Below are 25,801 nucleotides of genomic sequence, written 5' to 3'. Positions count from 1 at the left end.
AGCCTCAAGACAGACAATAGCTCCCAGCTGGCTGAGGAGTCCAGGCACCAGATTCTGATGAAAGCAGGTGACACGCAAATACCCCCCCCCCCCGTAATCCCACCAGGAAACACTGTTTCCCATTAATATAAAAACAAATAGCATAAAAGAGGAGTGCTACTCATTTCTGGTTTGAGATATTATTTGCTTACTAAATTTGCATTCCACCTTTCTACCAAACAATGCTCAGGATGGCTAACATCTAATACACCTATAAGCACTGGGCCTGATTTTCATAAAGAACTTTCTGAATGGTAACTTCTAAAGCATGGTAACTTCTTAAGCATAATTCCCAAATTTTACTATTGAAGCAGACAAAGAAAAGCAGGCAAAGGCAGGACAACTGCAGTGTCCATATATCCAGGATCCTAAACTTCTGAAACAGTTGCCTAAGTATTTTAGATTCCTCCCCCCACAAAAAAGTCTTTAAAAAGCACATGTGTAACAGCAATGGACAGTGGTTTTTACTACATTTCATATTACAATACATTGCTGCTCTTTATCGGAAACTTCTAACTGATAAAGCTCAAATACATAGGTAGGAAAGTGATTAAATATAAGAAGATGCCATTAACTGCAAAGCTGGACACCCAAATTTCCTGTGATAATACATTTTATCTATTTAACAGAAGTAACATGAGAACGTAATAATCGGCCAAATGCCTGCTTTCCCCATTCATTGCTTTGTTTTAGCCGTTTACTCTCTTTGTTCCCAGCTCCTTCCACATTAGACTGGTAAGGCAGGGGCTCATGGCAAACACCGCAAACTAACTTAACCACACATCTGCCCTGGAGTTTGTTGGCTATGGACCTTTCAGTGTTTGTTGGCTCAGTGATGTAAAGGCATTACGAATTTTCCTCTTTGATTTATTCTTTTCCCTCAAGAGACAAGTGCTCCAAGTGAGTTAACAGTTACCTAGAAAAGAGTTATCTTTCTTTGTTCTGGGACGATAGTTCTGATGTTCTTAGCTGGTTCGTAATAGTTGTCTGAAATTCCTTCAAAAGGAAACCCCATCCTACAGTATTTCTTCATAGCTGCACTGCTTTACTTTTTTCTTTTTCTTTTTAACCAACCATAAAAATGAATTGTTTCCTGCATCTCTGAAAAATAAAACTAACCAGTCACCAGTGCTTTTCTCTGGTGGTATGCAACCCGTTTTTGGGAGGGGGGAGAACAAAATTCACAGTGTTGGCGCTGACCTTTAAAACTGTAAATGGCCTCAGACCAGTATACCTGAAGGAGCGTCTCCACCCCCATCGTTCAGCCTGGACAATGAAGTCCACCTCAGAGGGCTTTCTGACGGTTCGCTCACTGCAAGAAGTGAGGTTACAGGGAACCAGGCAGAGGGCCTTCTCAGAACCCACCCTGTGGAACGCCCTCCTATCAGAGTCAAGGAAATAAACAACTATCTGACTTTTAGAAGATACCTGAAGGCAGCCCTGTTTGGGGAAGTTTTTCATGTTTGGTATTTTATCGTGTTTTTAATATTCTGTTGGGAGCCGCCCAGAGTGGCTGGGGAAACCCAACCCAGGGGCAGGGTATGTATGTATGAATTAACAACAACAACAACAACAACAACAACAACAACAACAACAACAACAAATAATAATAATAATAATAATAATAATAATAATAATAATAATAATAATATATTAAGAGGCAGAAGGGCTCTCGGACCCTGTCAGAGCATTACACCTCCTTTCCTAAGGTGGGCAAACTCTTCCCAGGCTTGGGGGAAGTAGGCGTGAGCCTGTGTCCTGGCCGAACGTTGGACAGTATGAAACAGGCATGCACAGTCAGGTCCTGAGAGTAAAGGTATGGTGTTGCAGCAAGTAATTTACTTATGATAAATCATGTAATAACTATATACCAAAATCTTAATGAAGTTCCAGTAAAACATATAATTGTTTTACATATAACTTTTCTTCTTGCCCCAAGGAAATTTTTTGTCTAGGGCTTCAGCCCAGAGTACCAGCACCATTTTTTCTAGAAGCAAAGCACAATCAGTGACCACTAATTAGTCAGATGTCCAAACTAAAACCATGTCTTTTTTTAAAAAAAAAAATTTCAACAGAGAACCATCATAAAGAAAACACAGTTGTATTACCCTTTGAGAAAAGAGCTACACCTCAATGACAGAGCACATATTTTGCAAGCAGAAGATCCCAAATTCAATCTCCAGTTAACTGGAAAGGTAGCAGGTGATGTGAAATACATCTGCTGGAGACCCTGGTGAGCAGCTGGAAGTCAGCGTATTACACTCCGGGCCAGACAGTCTAATGTTCTAACTCAGCTTCGATAAAACCAAAATGTATCTTATATATAAAGTCATTGCTTCCGGTGCACCCATATTCAGTGGCGTAGCATGGGTTGTCAGCATCCAGGGCAAGGCAAGTAATTTGTGCCCCCTAACCCGTGTATTTGCACCCCCTAACCCGTGGATTTGCGCCCCCTAACCCTAACCCCCAGATGTTGCGCCCGGTGCGGCCGGCCCCCCCTGCACCCCCCACGCTACGCCACTGCCCATATTGTATATTCTGCATTGGCTTTGGCTATATATTATAGCGTATGATTAGTGAATGAAGGCAAACTAGCCCCCAAATCTAGGAGCAGCTGTGCCAATCCATAGAGTGGCCCTCCCACAGAAATATGAGAACAGCGACATGATGCTACATCAGAAGTCTTGTAAAAAAAAATGCACACTGCATAAGTATTGTGTCAGTGGCCAGAGGGTGCCTCACGCCATTCATCTCCCCAACCCTCACAGCTTACTGGACTCAAGTCAAGTCATTGCTGGCTCTGGAAAAAAGGGAGTGTGATTATTTCCCCCCCCCCCCCCAATGTTGAAGTGGGAAACCCACCTGCTTATGGAAGGGATAATGTCCAGGGAAACTGGCCAACATATGCTGCAATACTATCCAAATTATAAACTTTAGGCCATACTTCTAATTCAGGGGGGAAGGAATACCTGGTATTTACATTGCAGATATCTCAAGCGACAATCCGATTGTTCTCACTTTAAAACTAATTGCCATTTCCTTGTGAAGCAATCAAACAAAAAAAAAACAAAAAACCACCACCCTAATAATTTAAAACTAGATACACATGACTCATGCTGGTCAATAAATAAAAACTTTTTGGAATGAGTCAGGGTATATTTCTTTAAAGATCAAAGTAGGGAATGCTACCTTCATCAGGCTAGTCCTGTACTCTACAGTCTAATATATACTTAAGGTTTTTTTAAACTCATTTTAGAATCTGGTTTCAATAGATTCACAACTGAATGTTTTTATAACATTTAAAGTGACAAGCCAATAAAAATATCTGGCAACTCAGTTTCTGCTGCAGTGGAACATAAGGAACCGAAATTAAGGGAGATGAAGTATTCTAACCCAACTTTCTACCAGCTTTGAAAATAAAACTGATCTCCAAGAGAAAAACCTAGAGAACTCCTATTTTGTTGTGGACTTGCTAATAGAAAATAATAGCATGGATATATTTCAAACCATATTGGGCGATAGTGGAAATATTGGTGTTGGGTGCGAGAACAAGGCATATGATTCAAGTGTTTAAAAAGACACTACTGTATTGAATTCCTAAGCAAATACTACAAGTAGTAGCACAAAAAGCAGAATAAAAATGCAGATTTGGTATAAACATGTTTAGATTAAACTGGCACAGTTCATAAATGGTATCAACAGTAAAGTGGATTCTTAAATTATCTAGGATTTACTAAGACCATTGTGTGTACTAATTACATGCCATTGTTCTCTGCATCACAGCTTTGGCTGAAATATTACACTCACTTAATACGGGTAACTCACAACTTACGTGCATTAAAAATAAATTAAGGGGCGGAAAGTGGCCAGATTCCAGAAAAAAATATGAAAATGATAATTCCACTCACCACTGAACCCAATGTGTTTTAACTATATGTGATTTTAGCTTATGTTCCCCAGAACGTAATTCCTGTATATACGTAATAGTTAGAGATAAGGTTAAAATGGGGGTAGTCAGTGTGTGTTTGGCTGAAGAAAAGCTGCAAGGTCTTGAAAGTAAACACACACTGACTACCCCCATCAAGATTTCTTGCTACACTGAAATTCAGTTAATAATATTAACAATTACAATTTCCAGCAGATAATGATGAGAAAGCACGTTATCTTCACTCCATAAAACCAGTTTCCTGATATAGTCTCTCGACTGAGTTCATGCCTGAGGAAGACTTTCTTTTTAAGTCTGAGGACGTAAAAAAAAAAAAAAAACCAACATACCGCAAAACTATTTTTTGACATTGAATAAATACATGATGTTTAATAAAGAAATAGATACATTTGGACAGCTGCTGTGAAGACAAAATGTAGCAGCAGCTAAAAATTAACTAAGCAGTTGCCCATTACATGACTGCTACAGCATGCCAGACTTTGATTTATGTTTCCACATCTTTTGACAAGTGTTTTTGTTTTCTTAATATCTTAAGTGTATGCAAGTAGCTGGTCATAGCATGCAAAGGCAAGCATAATGAACTGCTTGAATACAAAAATTCAGTAAATAATTATGATAAGAGTGGAGATTTTTGTTTGTTTCTGCATAGAATAGTTTATTTTACAAGTATCTTTTCCATTTGACAAACACATTCTTATATGGAATATATGTTCTATAGCTTCATACTGTACTATTTTACAGTCCTTTCCATCATCAAGACAATGTGTTTTGGGGAAATTTGGGGCAGGAAATGCTATCCGCTCTCCCCCCCTACAGCTGGAGCTAGCACCAGGTTTTATTAGTTCAATGTGGCGTTTCATTTGGTGGCCTGATTCTATTCACACATATACTGGCGCTCACTTCAATGTCTTACTCTGAAGGGAGATCCTTAAAAGGTTTGCCAGGTTCCCTGTCACCTCACTTCTCTCAATGAGGGAACCGTCAGAAGGCCCTTGGAGCTAAACCTCAGTGTCTGGGCTAAACAATGGGGGTGGAGACGCTCCTTCAGGTGTACTTCAGGTATATATGCATAAGGGAAGAGGGGTGTAAAATAGCAAAAATCCTCATTTAAAAAATGGTTGCACAGGGAACTATTATACTGACTGTGCACAGGAATAACATTTAAAAAGGGTTTTCATGGCTAACTTATTTCCCTGAACCCCACAGCCAGTGTCTGACCAAAGCATGACAGAACCAGTCACGACCATATATGAAGAATTACATGCGTATGTGGTTCATAAGAACCTGAAGAAGGTGACTAGGAGAATGAAAAGCTACATTTGCCAGATTGCAAATATGGAAAAATTACCATGTGGAAGAATGTCAATAACAATTCAGTTTGACGAAGGTCTTTTGCACCAAAGGGTTATTATATATTATGTCACTAACTTGGGTATACATCTTGCCAATCATTTCATTCATGACAAGAATAGACCTGAAACATGTATCATTAATTTATAACATATAATTTGTAAGATGTGTGCTTTCAGGAACCATTCAAGAAACAGACAAAAGCAGTACTGTTTGAAGCACAGACAAAAACACTCCTCAATCAAGAAGACTGAAACCAGTGAAATAGAATAGCTGTTTAAACACATGGATCCCAGCAACTGGGGCCATAGTACCCAAGTGTAAAAGATAAGGCCATGTTTCCTTATGAAGCATAACAAACCACAACATGTATAACCCAAAATAGCTGCTTGCTGACTGTGGTTTGGGGGATAAAATAATCAGTACAATCAGAGGCCTCTTTAGACTTATTGGACATCAGTGGAAAAATTAGAGCCGAACAAAGTGTCTTGTATGTGCGCTTAGCATTTCATTTTTATTTATAGTCTTAAAATGGGGCAATGAAAAAGGAAACGATACCATATGTGCATTATTAACATCAACATAAAACTTCACCAAAGGCTACTTTTAAGTTAGGAGGGGTTGTACAAGCTCTGTCTCTGAAAAGCCACAAAACACAAGCTGGACGAAAAAGTTTTGTGTTTATTTTATTTTTGCATTACCAACATGATCGTTGTTCAGCTTACGGGTAGTGTTCTGATTTGGAGAGTTGACAGCACAACCAAGATAACAGAACCAGTATCCTTCAAGGCTCTTCTTGAAAAGAATCTTGAATAACTTAAGTTTGGTTATTTTCAAAGTATGTTTCTAACCTTCATTCTTGCAAAGTAGTTTAAACATGTGGTGGCAAAATAGTATACCTTCAGCTACGCTTGCAATGTGAGCCTGCAGGCATACATTTCATAGCAAAGAGCAAACAAATTCACATCTGAGGTCCTGTAAAACTGCTGCTGGGGCTTACACACCCTGAAGGACTCCCCAGCACTGATGCCTACCCTGTCTGTTCCATCCTTTGGTGGGTGCTGCTGACTGGACACTTTCACTACCAATGGTCAGGTCCCCAGGCACCCTATTTGATGACACAGGCACTGTGCAGTGCTTTCTTTATTAAACTGTTGTGGCTTCCTAGGATTTAGAAGATTTTAAGAAAATATTCATTTGATTAATTGGCTCTCTTTAATATCATAACTAAAATAGGCAGAACCCTGTAAATAAGGGGTTGGAAAGGTCAGAAAAGTACTGATAGAATGGCTACTTGCATGCGATTAAGGGTGATGAGACCTCAAAGATTATCCATCATGGTCATTTGGGTAGCAATGGTGCATTAACATGCTCTTTGCATCTCATTGGTTAGATACTTTACAATGGGACATTGAGGTCAGTCCAGTGAAATGAAAGCTTCCCTGCACTACACACTTTGTGGTCTTAGGTTGGGCTCATACTTTAAACATAGCTCCATTCTGCAATTCCGTAAATAAAGTACGCTGCAGTCATGGTTATCCCAATACCATCATGTCTTCTTATTCATCTGGGTCTGGAAGCAATTAATATATCATTGTTGCACACTGATTCATTTTATTCATTTCCCACTCAAAATGCACTGAGGTGCAGTGATTAAAGCAAATAACCTAAAGATGTAGACACAACAGCAGCTAAAGTCAATGAGGGGAAAATGACAAGGTTAATAACATCAGGAGAAACACCAACACTGTTTCAGAACTGACACAGAAGAAACTCACATGTCTTAAAGTATTAAAGCTGCTGGAATGTGGAGAATTATTAAAACTGCACCAAACATCAGAAAAGCCTTTACAACTTTCATAGCTGAACTGATCAGAAGAAATAGAAAAATGACAGTTCTAACCAAACTCCAAGACTACAGTGCCAAAGAAAAGACTGCTAACATTGCTAAACTGTGGAGACTTATCAAGAGATATTATCTAATGTCTGAGTTTTCTTTTACGTTTCCTCAACAAATCCACTTGCCTGTAACAAAGTTCCCTATAGAACAGGAGCTTTGGAAGGGATGAACTGGAAATTAAGAATATATGGAATTACAGGTTGAATGTATGCAGAGATAAGAAACATGAGAATCCTATTGAGACAACATATGAGAGACAAAGGTGTAGAATAACAGGACAAGATGCCAAAAACCATTAGAAATAAAAACAAAGAAACAGATAACATTTTCCCAATAAATAGAAAGAGGCATTAATGTCAAGTCAATTCATAACTGGGACACATTTGCCATGAAGAGCCTAAGTCACTATTTGAGCTTTCAAATGGGGCTGAAACAAAAGTGATTTATAATGCAATCCTATACATGTCTACTCAGAATGAAGTCTAAATGAGTTCTATAGGGCTTTAGTCAGCTACTCTGAAGTATGAACCTAGATTTCCCTGACTGAAATCTTAGCTTAATTCTGTAAGTTCACTGGGTGGTCATTATCTTAAACATACTTCCCCATAGGACACAACAATACAGGCTTAACTCACAGGAATGTTCTAAGGACTCCAGAAATAATATGAGCAAAATGCTCCAGGCATTTAGGAAAAAGTTTTACAGAAATTCCAAATATTGCTACTATTACACAGGTCATATCTTGGCTCGCACAACAGAAAGGTCTATACTAGGGCCCAAATTATTTCAAAATTAATTACTTTTTATTTAGCATTAAAAGTGTTTCATTGGTCTTTTCTGACCAAGTAACTTTTCCAGTTACAAATCATTGGGGTTATGTGTGGGGCTTAACATTGGTCTTATCACCTTGTAAAATTTAGTAATATCTGTAAGATGGCTACAGTAGTGAGGCAAGTTGACAATGCTTGCTACCACAAAGCAGAGCTACTTAACATTAATGAATGTATATAAACACTGAAATAAAATTGAGCAAATATTGAAGAATCCCCTCATCAATCTACACTGGCCCTAGTTAGTTTCCTCTTTTGCCATGTCAAATAACACTTGAGCACTGGGAGAACTGTCTTTTTCTTTTGTAAAGGACATTTAAAGAACAAGACCAAAAGTATTAGCAGACAATGCAAGCATCAATTCACAGTTTTTCTCCTGGTCTTGAGAAAGTAAAATGCTATTAATGTAAGAAAGAGTGAAGAAAATCTTATAGAAGCTGTGCACAGGAAGTGAGGGGGGCGGGGGGGGGGGGAGAATACAACCATCTTCCAGAAACATATTCTTGAATGATGAACTGCCATTTATTCCAAGAACTCGAATTCATATACATATATTGCTCCCATTACAGCATTTATCTTCCATGAAGAAAAGAAACTGGAAAAACCTCAAACATGAAAGGAGCTATCTTCTTTGCTAGGGCTACATTTCAGGGTTTGTTTAATTGCCTGGGGAAAAACAGATGTTTATATTATATAGGATGCTTCATGGTAGGTAGGAACAAGCAACTACTGCTTCCCTGGATTCTGTTGACTGGTATATGCTTTTAAAACTTTTTAAAATTGTTCTGTACAGTTTCACGTATGAACCATACATAAACATGACTACTATGACTAAACCATACAATCTAGTTTCTTTTATTTTAATATTCCAAAGCTCAATAGATACTGGCAAACGTGTTGCGCTCTTGATTTGACAAAGAATCGTAGAATTTCTCTGGAGAAATTGACACTAGTAATTGGGCAACTGGGAATTTGGAAGTCCACCATCTCATCAAATTCCAAATCCACCCCTTCCCCCAAATTTCTTTGGAACTGACCAGTCTCTGCTATGGTTCTTATGAGATGTGCTGTCCACCATGCCCTTATGCTTTGCTCAACGTACAGGATGTGGCGGGATGGGTACAGGATTGAGGGCACAGATGCTGCAATGGCAGGATCATACAAGGAAATTAAGAATCACTGGAAATGCAGCTCCCAAGTTCATGGTTCACTGCAATGTCCACAAATGCTGGAACCATGAGAACTACATTTCCCATGATGTCTTGCAGCCAGGACTCTGTTTTAGACAAGCATGGTTTTAACCCAGGATGTGAATCCCTGCCATAATATCCCTACAGTCCTCTTCATTACCTCCCATGCCACAGAGAGTAGAGCAGGAAGGAGTCTAGCATCACTCTGATATGGCCTGAGTGTCCAATCTGCTCTCAAATTAAATATGAGCTGATTCATTTTCAGATGAATTTCCGGAGCAACATTGAGTGCTTGTAAATGACATTGCTTCTAAGCAGCAATTTAGAAAACAAGAGTGGCTGCAGTTGAAAAAAATGGATACCTACTAAACTCAACCAGGAAATTTCCTGGCAAATGTCAATCTTGTTACTACAGTGGTACCTCGGGTTAAGTACTTAATTCGTTCTGGAGGTCCGTACTTAACCTGAAACTGTTCTTAACCTGAAGCACCACTTTAGCTAATGGGGCCTCCTGCTGCCGCCACACCACCGGAGCACGATTTCTGTTCTCATCCTGAAGCAAAGTTCTTAACCTGAGGTAATATTTCTGGGTTAGTGGAGTCTGTAACCTGAAGCGTATGTAACCTGAAGCGTATGTAACCCAAGGTACCACTGTATTAAGTATATGCAGAGGATGTACTAATATGTATTATATATCCTCAAAGCTGAATCAGTATTCTGATTGACAGCTCCGGGCAATTATGAGAAATGCTAATTGTTTTAGAAATGTTTACATCTGTTGATCTCTTAATCTGGAACATCTATATGAAGAGCAAAAATTAAGATTTCCAGTGCCTGCTGGTTCGCAAAAGCCACACCTTAGCCTAATCTTTAGTTAATCTTTTCATTTGGGCAAATTCTGCATATGCATGTAATTGTAGCGCCACAGTACATTAACATGAATAAACATATTCCACACTTACTGAATCGGAATTTTTTATCACGTTAACCTAGTTAAGACAATATAAAACAGATTGTTAACTAAGATTGCATCTTAATGTAGGGCTGAACAAACGGCTGTCCAGTAAACATTTTCAGCATAAAACATAGAGGGAGCGTTTAGGAGAATTAAAAGGATTCCTGAAATAGAGATGTATCTTTTTAAGGCAGGCTTACTGGTCTCACAGACCTGATCAGCTACAGCTGATATGGTGGCATACAGTAGTGACAAAGCCAGTCAGATTTGGCCACATGATATTAAGTAAAGCAAATAAAGCTAGGGGTGATAAATTCAGAAAGATGATAATTTCTATATGGGAAGTGCCACCCTTTCTCTGAACTAGCCCTCAGGAACAATGTTGATTGGCTGAGTGGTCACGTAACTGTTACTAGCACGAATGAGAGCTATTTTCCAAGCAACAAAATGGCATGACAGGTCCTATGGTGTCCACAATGAAGCAGTGCTGCTATTGCCTGATTACCATGTGCAGGGAACTCTAGGCATTTGAATGTGCATCAGAGTTGCACACTTTACTTATCTTTTCAGCATTCACTTGGGCAAAAAGCTTGGTGAGAAAAGATATCTGGGAGAAATTGGGCACATTTTTCCGGAGCAGAAAACATTCATAAAATACTGATTCAGCTGAAATGCTCAAATGAGGCCCCTAGACATATGTGGAAGACAATGAAATGACAACAATAAAAGCTGGCACAGGAGGCAAGAACTGTAGCCAATGAGCAGGATCAAAGGTAGAATGCTATCATATAATGTTGCTTAATCTAGATGTTAGAGAGGACCATTTTATCCATCAACAACAAACCTAAATCCCAGTGAAAATGGAAGATTTGTTGCTGATTATTTGAACTGAGTAAGGGAAATTCAACTTTAACCTAACTTCTCAAATTACTATATATCCATCAAATGCTAATCTCATAATAACAGTAGTCAGAAGCAACCATAAATTAAAATAAAAACCTAGCATAATCTACTACTTTGTGTGGACATTTCCTGGAAGAATCCAACTCAATTTGATGACCTTTGTCCAAACTTCACCCAGGCTCAGCTTCTATTGATGCTAATAGTAATTTTGCTTTGTCAGAAGTTTATCCTTGGTTACCATCAACATCCCATTCAATGGCAGCAGCTTTTTTATATAAAATAAATCATACAAGGAACTAAAATGAGAATGTGACATTTTTGGAAAGCTAGAGCAAGCAGAAGAAAATTGTCCGCAACTCAGAATACTTAAGAAGAAATTCTCTAAAAGCCAGTTTGTTATTTAAATTTACATTTATATTTAAATCCATATACAGTGGATGCGATATCAATTAACAGATTTTAAAAATGGCACCAACCCGGAATTAAATGTATTTGAATCAGAGATAGTTCTCACTTTATTAAACAACTAAGTCCAGATGACTAAATAATCTTAAAGCACTGTAAATGTAGACTAAAATCCTCACAAAAAAACAGGTATACAAGTCTAGGGAGAGCATCAAGGATGAAGTTCTCTTTAACTTTCTTAGTAATAATTACCTTATTACTTGCATTGTTATTAAGATGTGTATGTATCAGTTGCTTGGCTTCATTGCAATAATAAGTTTTTTTGAGAAGTATAGAAGATATTGAAAGAGTCAGGCGCACCTGGCTTTTGTGAATTACTGGCTGACCCAGTATGGGAGCAGCCTGTACCCGGTCAGCCAGCAAGGCACTGCCCACAGGCAAGGGCCTCTTATTGGCCCATTAAAACTTTGCTTTATGAGAGAAGGTAATATGAAAATATTGAAAACTTTAGCTTTTGAGCCTAATGAAATATTTTTATTTTTATTATAAAGTTGAGGTTGATTTATGGTGCTTAGATACCCATATTGCATTTACACAGGGTTATCTATTTTCAACCGCAGGTCCTTCTCACAGGTAAGTTTAAGACCTTTTAATAAACCCATAGAAGTATCAAGAAGTTCCTTATGAATAACAGATACCAGTCTTCTGCCCAATGACCCAGAAGTAATAAAATCACTCCAAATTTAGTAAGGGGTCTAGTAGCTAGTACCTTTCAGTCAATAAATGTTGGAACTGGCAAATACACATCCAATTAAACTCTGGCACTTCTACAGATAGCCTGACCTGCTCAGTACAAATTGGAGTATCATTGTCAGTGCTATTTCTCAAGAAAAATAGGTGCCAGAACTCACCATGAACACCTCCCTTGTTCTCTTATAATAGCAAAGGTGCTCACCCAAGAGGTGCTGGAACTGAAATCTGGTGAGTTCTAGCTGAATAAAAGCCTTGGTCATTGTTATAAAAGTCATAAAACCTGAGTTGTTGAGGTGATTTGTGATACTTTGGTTGGTCATAATAAAGGTGTTGTCCAACTCTGGATTTGGGATATATATTTTTCTTATGAGCAAACACAGCTACCTTGGCTTTTCCTGAAGAAAATTCTCTGAATAGTTTCTACAGAAAAGTTTATCCACTGAACAACAGCTCAGGGGAGAAAAGACTTTCAAGTGGGAAATTCAGGTAGAGCCAAGTATAATTTACCACTACGCTGGAATCTCACTAAAGCACCAAAGTCCTTTCCATGGGACTCAAACCGCAACACATCACAGGCAGAGGAGTTGCCGGTTAGTTTTAGTGTCGTAAGGGAAGCTGTTTCATGTTTTACACCAGAGGGAAGCACTCTGCCAAGTTTAAATTAAGAACAAAAGTCAAAGTTATATAGTGCATCAGTTTGTGGATTTGGCAACAGTGGGAAAAAAGATAGCCTCAAAGCAAACTCATACCTTTCATGGAAACCAAATATTGACCACAATTGGCACACAGAAAACTGCATGGACAAACAAAACTGCTGGAAAAACAAATCAAAATTATATAGGAAGCTGACACCCATTCTTTATAGTGGAAATGCAAAGAGAAAATGACTCATAGATTTTGTATTTTTGGACAAGATAAGCTTGTGTGTCTGCCGGCAATGTATGATTTAATTCGCAATGAAACATGTAATAGTTCCAATATTCTTCCTCAAACTTGAACTAAGTAACCAAGCATGAGGACAATTTAAAATAATGGTTGTCATAGAACAGAAGACAATTTTAAATCACTGATCTTGTGGTACAGAAGATAACTAATTTGAATGCTAAGAAAAAGCATTTTCAACAATTAATTGCATTGAGAGATTAGAGGTCAGATATGAAAAGTATATTTCTAATTAGCTCAGAATTCATCAGATATGTGCTTATTTAAGAAATTGATTTCACACAGAATGACATTAGTATTACTTAATTTTGTCTATTATTTAATCCCCTTCCTTCACCTTCCCCATATTAAATTTATCCAATAAATATACCACATTTAATGCTAAATGTGACAAATAATTTACCTAAGTTACAAGGTGCAAAGAACTGAACAATAAACCTATATTAACACTGGAATCATGGGGTTGTAATCCAACTAAATAACTGCATGTATGGCGCAACGTCTGTGAATGTGTGTGCAATGAAACTTCGCTTCCCTCTACTTGCCCATGCACCCCCAATCCTCCAGAGCAGATTTGGGGTGGTGCAGGGGGCACACATGTGGGGCATGAGGGAAAAGAGGTCCCATTGCTGTCACAGAAGTCATTCTGCACATACATTGATTCAGCTGGATTTAAATGGTGCACTTAAATCAGACATGACCCCATTTCATACATGCAAGATTCACATGAGTTCACTTGTAATCCAGCCATGAGTGGAGTTTAATTGAAAGGGAACTATGTGAATTGTCACTCATATTTTGGGTAGATTTTAATGCCAGTACAACTTTCCCCTGCACCATACTCACCAATAAGTAGCTGTGCTGATGTAGTTAAAAATGGACCAAATAACTTAGGCAACCATACAGATAGTTTGTCAGATGGAACCCTGTTCCATGTGGTGGCTGCATGTATGAAACAAAATTTATATTTACAGAATTTGAATAGCATTCTACCAAAAAAAAAAATTAAAAAAAATACTGTTAGATTTCAAAGCCACTGCAAGCATTTTTAAGCATTTCACCTTTTAAAACTAAGTTCACCCGCTGCTTGTGGGATTACCATAGATCTCTGGTTGGCCACTGGGGGGAAACAGGATGCTGAACTAGACTGGCCTTTGGTTTCATCCAGCAAGACTCTTATGTTCACAGGTTCAGCTTTTTACACACAAAATATTCCTAGGCACAGAGCATTATGAGTATAGCCTGCTGATCAGTAGAGTACAGCAATGCTGTAGTTAAGCTAACCCTGGCAAGAGAAAGGATTTGGGTGAATTCATAGCTATCTTAATCTACTTGTCGAGAAGTGTATACACTATACATGACATGTAAAGAAAAATATACCTTCACTTCTATTGGTATATATATATATGAGAGGTTTAGGTCATACTGCTTGAAATAGCTGACATGCTATTTCTCACAGTATCTAACATAACAATATAACATTGGTTGACTTTTCTCTTTCATTCAGCAGTAAAATTAAGTACACAAGACACACATGGGCATGAGATGAAATACAGACGTACTGCAGAATCCAATAAAAATGCTTCTGACAGAAATTCTGCCACAGTATTAAACCATGTTCTAGTTGAAGTTAGAAAAATGAGTAAGGAAAGGATTGCTTTTAAGTATTTCCCCCATCCCTGGTTATAATCATTACACCCCCTGGATCAAAACTCACTTGCAATAGTCTTGTGGTGCACTGGATTTGATTCCATCAAACCTTGTATTTTGCTGATCTGCAAAAACTTTGTATTGCACTATATATATTTAGCCAGGTTCTCGACAATATATTTGCCCCTGAACAAGGGCTGCAGCTAAAATACACTTGAGATTGTTATTCATTTTATTACTTGTTTTATTTAGCAAATTTATATACCGCTTAATCAAAACTATTTCTTTCTCTCAACCAACATAACATAAGAAAGCTACATAAATACGTTTATTGCTGGCTAGCCAGTGAGATGTTTTCACCAGATCATTTGCAGTTTTACCAACAGTTTTCACTGCCAGCTTGTGTGCAGCTGGATTGGGGAGTCGTTTGGGCATGGAGAAGAATTTAGCTTCAGCTTCAAGGAGAAGCAGCTGACTGTTAGCATAGGGTTCACTGAAGTGGAGTTGAACCCAAAGGAGGAGACACCAGATTTTGCCCTGCAAGTCTTTGGCAACAGAAGGTTTTGAGACTGGATCAGAAACAGGGAAGCAAGCACCTGACAAACTCATTTTTGGCCAAAGCATATAGGGCATATTGCAAAAATGTGAGATATTTCTTTTGCTTTGCACTTTACTCTTGGATGCTTCCTGTTTTTGGTGTGTTTTTTCTTTTTGAAGAATGCCCAAGCCCATCAGGTGATGTCTCTTTGACCATGCACTGATAACCTATGGTCAAGATAACAGAAGGTGAGGGAAAAGGAGGCTTTGTAGAGTTTTCACCAATAGACGCATGCTGAAATGACATCTGAAATTCAATAACACAGTTCAGAGGTGCAGTTCTCTCCACAAAGTATATGTGGAATCCTGCCTCAGTGACTGTAATCACAGTGCAAAAACTGGAGTATTTTCTAAAGCAATAATAATACAGTTGATCTTGTGGAAGACCTCTTTAACATAATTTCAGTTTTTCATAATGTCAGTATTTAATTGCTGTGGTGTATTCTTTGGGGTGGGGTATGTGAGTACGGTTGTTCTGCTAATAGTCATATGGCTTATGACATGGGCCCACAAATTTGGCCCACAAAGGGTGTGGGAGAGAAGAATCTGGCCTGCCGGACAACTCAGCTTCCCCACCCACTGGTTTATGGGTTATTCTTGTTTAGTTATTTTTTTACAGTGCTACAAGCTCCAAAACAAATAGCAGATCAATTTAGCTAACACTGCTCTTGGGGAAGACCACAGTATTTTTTGTTTTGTTTTTAAAATACTTTATACACTTGCAATAGCTGAACTTTGTTTGGAACAATTATTGCCGTCTTCCGGCACTAATCCAACAAGTGCAAACAGCAAATAAGGACATTGACTATCTTTTTGTTGTTCCGATCAGCCTGCACAGACTACATTGCTACCCTGTCAGCCTTTATGGAGCCTCCCTAACTGCAGGAATATTTCCAGGCAGACCCACCATTAAGAGCTTTTCTGGGCAACAGAAGAAGTTGCTTCTTTCAATCTCCTTTGAAATGTCATGGCTCTGTGACAGCCTTGATGTCTACCAGATGGAGTCAGATGATTTGTCTCATTCAAATACATACACAAGGACAATGTTTGATTAAATCAATCCTTTTCCCTGGAAAATGTCAGAATTAATGCCTTGTTTACATTTATATAAAATTACACACTCCAAAGAGAAACTGAAGAGTGTGTGAAGTCTAGATGTCTCCCTTATGATATAACATCCACTTCAAATGTAGGGTGCCAGACTGTAACAAGCTTTACAGTGCAATCCCAGACATCAGGTGTGGGGAACCTTCAGCTCTCCAGATGTTGCTGAACTGCAACTCCCATCATCCCTGGCCATTGGCCATGCTTGCTGGGGCTCAGGGAGGGGTTGTACTTCGGCCACATCTGCATGGCAAAAGGTTCCCCACACCCACCATATATCTCTACTGAAAATAATAATAATAATAGTAATTTTTATTTATACCCCGCCGTCCCTGGCCAAGACCGGGGTCAGGGCGGCTAACATCAGAGTATATAATACATTAAAAACATAGAATCAAATAATCAATTAAAATACAGCTTAAAATCAAGCTTAGGTCAGAGTAAAATCAGATGGCAACCCACGAATTATAAGGGTGGGGAACATTAAGTCCTCGCCAGGCCCAACTACAGTGGTGCCCCGCAAGACGAACGCCTCGCAAGACGGAAAACCCGCTAGACGAAAGGGTTTTCCGTCGCAGAGGCGCTTTGCAAAACGAATTTCCCTATGGGCTTCCGTCGCAAGACGAAAGCCCATAGGGAAATCTCCGGGACAGCGAGGAAGCGCAGCGCGTCTTCCCCACTGTCCTCGGACCTCCTCCCGCCACCAGGCTTCGGAAGGCTGCTCCGAAGCCTGGCGGGGGGGCGGAGAGGTTTTTTAAAAACCCCGGGACAGCGGGGGACTTCTCCGCTGTCCGGGGCGATTTTAAAATGCTGCCGGGCGGCAGCGCTGATGCCCGGCAGCATTTAAAAAAACCCGGGACAGCGGGTTTAAAATCGCCCCGGGCGGCGCGTTTCTCCGCTGTCCCGGAGGGCTTTTGAAGGCAGGCGGGGGGAGCAAAGACTTTCGCCCCCCGCCCGCCTTCAGAAGAGGTCCTGGACCTCTTCTGAAGGCGGGCGGGGGGCGAAAGTCTTTGCTCCCCCCTGCCTGCCTTCCCGGGACAGCGGAGAAACGCACTGCCTTTCTCCGCTGTCCCGGGAAGGCAGGCAGGGGGGAGCAAAGACTTTTGCCCCCCGCCGGCCTTCAGAAGAGGTCCAGGACCTCTTCTGAAGGCTGGCAGGGGGCAAAAGTCTTTGTTCCCCCTGCCTGCCTTCCCAGGGGCTTTTAAATCGCCCCGGGACAGCGGAGAAGTCCTCCGCTGTCCCGGGGTTTTTTACAATGCTGGCGGGCGGCAGCGAGAATGCCCGCCAGCATTTTAAGATCGCCCCGGACAGCGGAGAAGTCCTCCGCTGTCCCGGGGTTTTTTAAAATGCTGGGGGTGGGAAGAAAAGCCCTTCATCCCCCCCCCCAGCCTTCAGAAGAGGTCGGGGGACAGACTGTCCCCAGACCTGGTCTGAAGTCGGTTTCCCTAGGAACGCATTAATTGATTTTCAATGCATTCCTATGGGAAACCGTGCTTCGCAAGACGAAAAACTCGCAAGAAGAAAAAACTTGCGGAACGAATTAATTTCGTCTTGCGAGGCACCATTGTATTTGTGCTGGCTTTATATGGGCCAGTGGGAAGAGTTTGGGACGCCACTTACATGCAGGATCTTATAAAAGGATCTTATAAAAGGAGGGGGGTCAGACTGGGCCCCGGACAAAGGCATGGCGGAACAGCTTACAGGCCCTGTGGAAAGATGTCAAATCACGCAGGGCCCTGGGGCAGTGCCGAAAAGGCCCTGGACCTGGTCGAGGCCAGTCTAACCTCCTTGAGGTCCGGGAGCTCCAAGGTGTTATTGTTTACGAACCATAAGGTCCTCCGTGGGGCATACCAGGAGAGGCGGTTCCATAAGTACGAGGGTCCTAGGCCATATAGGGTTTTAAAGGTTAAAACCAGCACCTTAAGTCCCACTGAAGTCAATGGGACCTACGCCTAAATAGACATGTATGAAATTGCTCTGAGATCTTTTATTCCTTTTAAAAAATAGATTACTGCATAGATACATTTCTCATTATTAAAACTGCAGATAGAATTAGCAAGCAAAATGTGTGAATGGCATTACCGTGTCAAAAGCTAGAAGTGGTGATTCCACTGAGAAAATTCTAATAATTTATCTTTTTCCTACTATTCATTCTTTTGTTTCTTTTCAGTAATTTTCCCTGGAACTGAATTATGATTGAGAATGGAAAATATGAAATATGCACTGTGCATGCTACAGAGATTGTTAATGACTCTCACAATTGCTTCATGCAAATTTACAAATCTACAGTGGTTGGTTTCCTGATTTTTTTATTTCAGATTCTTTCACAGTAGTAATAACAAGACTTGATCACATTTTTTATGTTTATCAGAGTATTCTCAGTTACGGCTTCGGCTAAAAAAGTTGCTAACACTTTGAAAAGCACAAGACATGGCTACTCAGACTTGTTCACAAATTATATTCAAAGCTTATCTGGAAATTACTATGATTAACTATATGATACATATGTGTTTGTGTCTGTGTGTATTCTGAGCAACCTTCATGGTTCACTGCAATGAATCATAAAACTTTGTGATTATGTGAAAACTGACAGTACGTACCTGATGAATAGATTTTATATAGTTTTAGATGAGCCTGTAAAAATTGACAGCCCTAGGCAGTTGGTCTTACAGCATTTTCAGCAAGCACCTGCCTATTAAACCAAGAGTGTCATCTTTATTAAACAAATTGCAGTTTTATGGAATTAGTAGAACTTACAGCTAAAGCTGAGAGCAAATCATTAGAACAGTTCTAACACACAGTGAAAAGTCAAGCCAAGGCAACAGTACCTCATAGAAAACAAAAGAAAATTCTGAAAATAGTGTAATGTACTTCCCAAATGACAAATAAGCCTTGACTGAGTGTGTTCACATAGGCAATAAAGAGAAATCGTTAATGAAAAAGAGGTCTGAGGAAAGAGAGAGCAGGGCAGTCAGCTTCCATCAGCCTCATTCCACTTGTTTTCTACTAGATCCAATGTGAAGTATTATAATTTTAAAACAACTGTCCCTCACAGTTCTTCCTTTTCACACCAATAAAAATGCTAAATTCAATCCTTTAATCTCTTCTGAGACTATGTCCCATTGGATTCAATGACATTTCTCCCAGGTAATTGGAAATACGGTTGCAGACAAATTGACTATTAATTATCTAGATATTTTAGACCCAGGGCACTTCCATGTGACAGTTTATTGTGGCCGTGTTCATTGCCAGTTTACTGTAGCCCATGTATGCAAGTTTTGAGAAGATATTACACAATGCTGTCTTCAAAATTATGTCCCACATTATTTCCCCATTTAATCAAGATTTACCCATTCTGCTGTTTTGTTTTGTTTTTGTGTTTACTGGATTTTTCCAAAGAAACAGTAAATCTGGATTTTGTTTTGGAAAGAATGTCTCCCCCTGTCTAGACTTATATCATATAGGATTTTTTTTCTGAATGGCACCTAGTGTGAATCTATTTCAACTTTTCTCAGTTTCACAATCTTAAGTTCATTTCTCCATATTTCCATATCAGTTATTACGTTGTTATTATTATTATTATTATTATTATTATTATTATTATTATTATTATTAAAGTCCTCATGAAAATTCATCAGTATTTTACTGCAAATTTATATGCAGTTTCAGCTAATATAATGCACCTAAATTATTCAAATTACTAAATTATTTACGATCGTTAAAACAACAGGAGGTTGCGAAGAGCTCTCCAAACTGAGTGAATGGGCGGTAAAATGTCAAATGCGATTAAATGTAAACAAGCATAAAGTGATGGATATTGGGTCAAGAACTAATCAATTTCATTTATAAGAACTGATATTGACTGACCAGTAATGAGACCTGGGGTTGTAATAGATAGTTCGATGAATGTGTCGACCCAGTGTGTGCAGCTAATGTGAAAGGGGCAAAATTCATGTTAGGGTTCACTAGGAAAGGAACTGAAAACAAAACTGCCGGTATCATCATGCCATTATATAAATCTATGGTACAACTGCATTTGGAATATTGTGTGCCATTCTGGTTGCCTCACCTCAAATAGGATACAGAGTTTTAAGAAAGGTTCAGAAAAATGTTGCTGCATCTGGTACCTTTTAGTTCAGAGAAAAGGGAAGTTAAGAGGTCACATGATAGAAGTTTATAAACTTATGCACGGCATTGAGAAAGTGGATATGGAAAAGTTTTTCTCAGTCTTTCAGAACTCTAGAATTTGTAGACATCCAATGTAGTTGGACATTGGAAGATCCAGAACAGATAGAAGAAAGAACATAGTTAAACTATTTCCAACAGTGGATTACATTTCAGGTTATAACACAAGAACAGTATTTATTTGCCTTGCTTTGAAATTCAGTGGATCTAATATTAAAATCTGTTTTAACTTTCCTTTACTGCCTCTTGAAGTCACTAGCTCTTGTCTCTAGAAGTCCTGACTGTTTTGGCCTGAGCCATTGTTCTGCTTCTTCAACAGAGAGAAAGCTAAAGATACGGGTGGACACTTCTAATCTTCTTTGCTGTTGACTTCAAAACATTAAATCAAAACATAAGGACAAAGTGCAGAATACAGGGATGAAAAAGTCAGCAGGTTTCTAGGTGAAAAGTTACAGCATGAGTTAGAGTGAACGTATTTACTAGAATCAAAATTATGTCAGCTCATATTTTCATTTCCCTCTCTTTTAATATTCACAGCGGGGGAGGGGGGAATGCCTCTGAGGGTAAGGTCAAATCTAACACTTCTACACACCAAAACAGGGATGCAAACACACTGTTCATCAGGGAGCTAAGAATGACAAATTCTGCTTGTCTGAAGCAGCTTTCACAAGTTCAGATTTTTTTTTAAAAAAATGTTGTAAAATATTAATTTGCCATCTGTCATTTGGACTTGGCAGCATGTTCATGCCACCGATACCTTCTCTCTTGAAAAAGGTAGTCTATGCCTTGCCAGCCTTTTCAGAGCAGGACCCATATCTCATCAGAAACTGCATCACAGATCCACTTCTGATGTTCTTTTTACCATTTATGCCCTTTTTTCACCTTCTCTGTTTAGGGTAGTCATATTCAAAGGACAGGAAGACCCCTGCCTTTTAAAGAGTTGCATACAGGATACACCTTGGACAGTTACAGCTTGTCAATCAAGGATGGGGGGGGGAAACACCTAAGAAAAAAGAGACATTGCTAACCAATACAGTATTGCTATGAGTTCATGGGTGCTAGACCTCTATAAATTCATGAATCTAGTAAGCGTTAGAATTTAATCAAGGCTTGGGGTGTTAGACACTTCTAATTCCCGGATCCAGCAATTCTTAAAAGCTAATTAAGCCAGGCTAGTTTCTTGAGGTGAGCACTGGATAATGGGTCATTAAGAGAATGAAGGATCAAGGGGCCTTTGTGCAAGACCTCAAATGGATACCCCCCCCCCCAAATAACAAATCAAAGTTTAGATTAGTTATGTGAGTTAGAAGCTGCATGCAAAAGCAGCAGGCAGGAAAAGCAGAGAGAGAGAGAGAGAGAGAGAGAGAGAGAGAGAGAGAGAGAGAGAGAGAGAGAGAAAGCGCTCACCATACTGGGTCTCTTCTTGAATCCAAGGCTGTGGCTATGGAAAAACAAGACCCTTTTGGCGTGTTGATGCTTATGAACCCCTCCACTGTAGGCTCAGGTTGTATATATGTGTAAATAAGCCATATATCATGAAGACACCACAATCTCCACTCACAAAAGTACAACCACTAGGTAAGTGCCTTGAACCCTTCACAGAACTCGGTGATTGGGGTGGCGGGCAACAACATCTTCAAAACCTCTAGGTTTTTATTCCTCACAGTATTAATCCAACCTGACTTTGCAGATCATTACCAATTCTTTCTGGGCTTTGCATATATTTCAGATACATGATGTTAATTCCTCTAATCTTATTAAGGAGAACAGCATAGAATATAAAACAAACACATTGCTTTCTCTAATAATCTGTATTATTAAAAGGGAAATAACCATACATGTCATTAAAACCCCTTTCCCTCTCTGTAGTTCTATTCTATTTTTGCAAAATGCTTGTAAAGCAAAGGCTAAACAAGGCCAGACAAATATTGTCATTGCAAAATCTAAAATTAGGGATTAATCTGGAAAGCGCATTAGATAATCTAATTTAGTGGAATAATGTAGATGTCAGAAAGCACCAAGCCCTTTCAGAAGCAAGACCCATTTCTCACTCTTGTTAAGGCATCAGACTACGCTGCCATTTATTACAAACACAGCAAGTGTAGCCAGCCCAGCCTCTGTGAGGAAGAAATTTTGCATAGCTTTCCTGGCTGGGAGGTGGGTAGTTGTTTCCTGAAAAGAGACACCACCCTCATCCTTTTCAGTGTCAGCAACAGCCTCCACCCTTTGGACAGTACAGGATTAGCCAATCACTATATGAGGCTGACTTAGGGATGCGGGTGGCGCTGTGGGTTAAACCACAGAACCTAGGACTTGCCGATCAGAAGGTCGGTGGTTCGAATTCCCGCGACGGGGTGAGGTCTCGTTGCTCGGTCCCAGTTCCTGCCAACCTAGCAGTTCGAAAGCACATCAAGTGCAAGTAGATAAATAGGTACCGCTCCGGCGGGAAGGTAAATGGCGTTTCCGTGCACTGCTCTGGTTCGCCAGAAGCGGCTTAGTCATGCTGGCCACATGACCCGGAAGCTGTACACCGGCTCCCTCGGCTAATAAAGCGAGATGAGCACCACAACCCCAGGGCAGGAAGGCTTTCCCCCTTACTTTCCCACTGCAGTTGGATCAGAAATTTTCCCCACCTGTGCAGCTAGGAACCAATGAGAACTTTTGAAGAGATAAGGCATTCTTCCCTGCACACTGCCTTTCAAGTAAGAATGGCTAGGGTGGGGGGATATGATACAGAACAGCACGCTACATACTAAGCGGACATCTAGTTTGCCTTAAAACATGAGCTTCACTACAATTATGGTTCTTCCCACCACCACATCATAAGTAGGCAACAAAACACTAGCTCAGCATTTTACGAACCATTTTATTTTCTAGCCGACTGACAACTCTTGAAAATCACCAGTAGATGGCATGTGCTCCATTTGAGACAAGTCAAAATCATGCACAAGTTGCTATGGAAATGCCTCTTGGGAGGGGGAGATGTGTGCATGAGAGAGTGTGAGCACACAGACACATACTTCATAGATCTCAAGACAATGATCTGCTATCAGAATAGAAGTATCTCTCTTCAGTATATAAAATCTGCCACTCATGAAAAGAATTCCAACCATTCTGCCAGGAAAATATTTCAGAAAGAGAAATCAAAACCCTGATTGAAAGGGGTTTTTTAAATATTTCTTGATCTTTATAAAACAAATTAATTAATGGAATATTAGATCCATATGCTTGGTAAAAGTGTAACACAAAAGACACACACCCTGCCCTGCCAATCACTGTCCCCTTGCAGTAGCTATTACTTATAGCTCATCTGTCAATTATGAAAGGCATCAACTATTGGCTCAGTAGCAGAGAAATCTCTGAAATGCAGCTGAAGGTTAACACTGCAAATATAATTATTTGTTTAATGCTGTGCTGAAAGTTCCAATTGAATGTTTTAATACATTTGTAAGGGGAGAGGGGATGAAAAAGGAGGGTACCTACACTATTTGCTTGTCTGGCAAAACAGAGGCAGTGGGCTTCCATATAGAATATCAGCAGGCACTTCTCTAGTGTTGTCTGGGGCCATTTTGCCCCACAGTGCCTCTGCAGAAAGATACTATGGCTGCCACCACTGTCCTTCTGGATGCAGCCATATCCACCCCCATCCCCCGTCCCCACCTACGATGCATCTGGAAGCCCCAGACATCACAGCATAGTGTCCTTCTGTGGGGTGAAGTGGTCCTAAACATTGCTATGAGTGCTGTCTCCACTGTGGCAAAAGCAGTATTTTAAAAGTAAACATTTCAAACATTACATCCCCTTTCTCCTGCAAGAATATGGTCATCCTACTCCTAAAAAGTATAGAAAATGGGTAGTATAGAAAATGTTGCCCACCACCCTTGTAGCGATAAAATAGCACCATTACAGTTGGCAATCACTTATAGCCCATGATTAACCTGAATACAGTGGCACCTTGGTTTGCAACCGTTTTGGATTACAACCACGTCAAACCTGGAAGTACGTGTCCCTTTTTTGGGGGGGATTACAACCAATTTTTTAATTATTATTTTTTTGGGAGACCCCATTGGCGAAAGCACGCTTTGGGTTACAACCTGTTTTGGTTTACAACTGGACCTCCAGAACGGATTATAGTTGTAAACCAAGGTATCACTGTAATGCATTTCAAAATAAGCTCCTGCTGTGTACAATAGTTCACAAACGTATGGTCTATTTGGATTATTGAAGACCATGCACACTACGCATAAGCAACTATATTAGCATTCTGAGACAGGAAGTTTTCTTCATTCTAATAGCATTAAAGGTAAAGGTAAAGGTACCCCTGCCCGTACGGGCCAGTCTTGACAGACTCTGGGGTTGTGCGCATATCTCACTCAAGAGGCCGTGGGCCAGCGCTGTTCGGAGACACTTCCGGGTCACGTGGCCAGCGTGACAAGCTGCATCTGGCGAGCCAGCGCAGCACACGGAACGCCGTTTACCTTCCCGCCGGTAAGCGGTCCCTATTTATCTACTTGCACCCGGGGGTGCTTTCGAACTGCTAGGTTGGCAGGCGCTGGGACCGAATGACGGGAGCGCACCCCGCCGCGGGAATTCGAACTGCCGACCATGCGATCGGCAAGTCCTAGGCGCTGAGGCTTTAACCCACAGCGCCACCCGCGTCCCCTAATAGCATTAGGCAATAATAATAAATTACAGCTTTATGACACAAAGTGTCACACACTTTAAGACACTGAAGTATCAATTCACTGAAAACTCAAAAGGCTTCTGTCAAAATGTTTAACGAAAGCCTGACAGTTGCTTAAGAACTACATTAAAGACTGCAAATGGAACTACAATCTAAGTACCCGCTAATTATAGATGGGAAACACCTAGTACACGACACTACAGAGTGTGTGAGTTTTTTTATGTATTGGAAAGTCAGGAAAGGATAATAACCTATTTAAAAGTTTTCTGATCAGTTAGTTATACAGTATATGCAATAGAAGTCTATAAGGTATCAGGAAGGGAGAAGGATTCAATGTACAGTACAGAAGTCTTAATCTCTGGGCTGCA

The 25,801-nt window shown here is 40.0% G+C and overlaps 1 protein-coding gene across 1 annotated transcript in view; it reads right to left on the bottom strand.

Annotated features, from left to right (window-relative positions):
• The window catches only part of NAV3 (neuron navigator 3), a 438,084-nt gene that overhangs the window by 245,762 nt on the left and 166,521 nt on the right, over window positions 1-25,801 (bottom strand). The gene's annotated exons all lie outside the window — the stretch shown is intronic.

Source organism: Podarcis muralis, chromosome 10 (assembly GCF_964188315.1).
Source record: "Podarcis muralis chromosome 10, rPodMur119.hap1.1, whole genome shotgun sequence".
NCBI lineage: Eukaryota > Metazoa > Chordata > Lepidosauria > Squamata > Lacertidae > Podarcis > Podarcis muralis.
The sequence above is the reverse complement of the archived record's forward strand: the minus strand, read 5'-3'. Positions and strand labels throughout refer to the sequence as shown.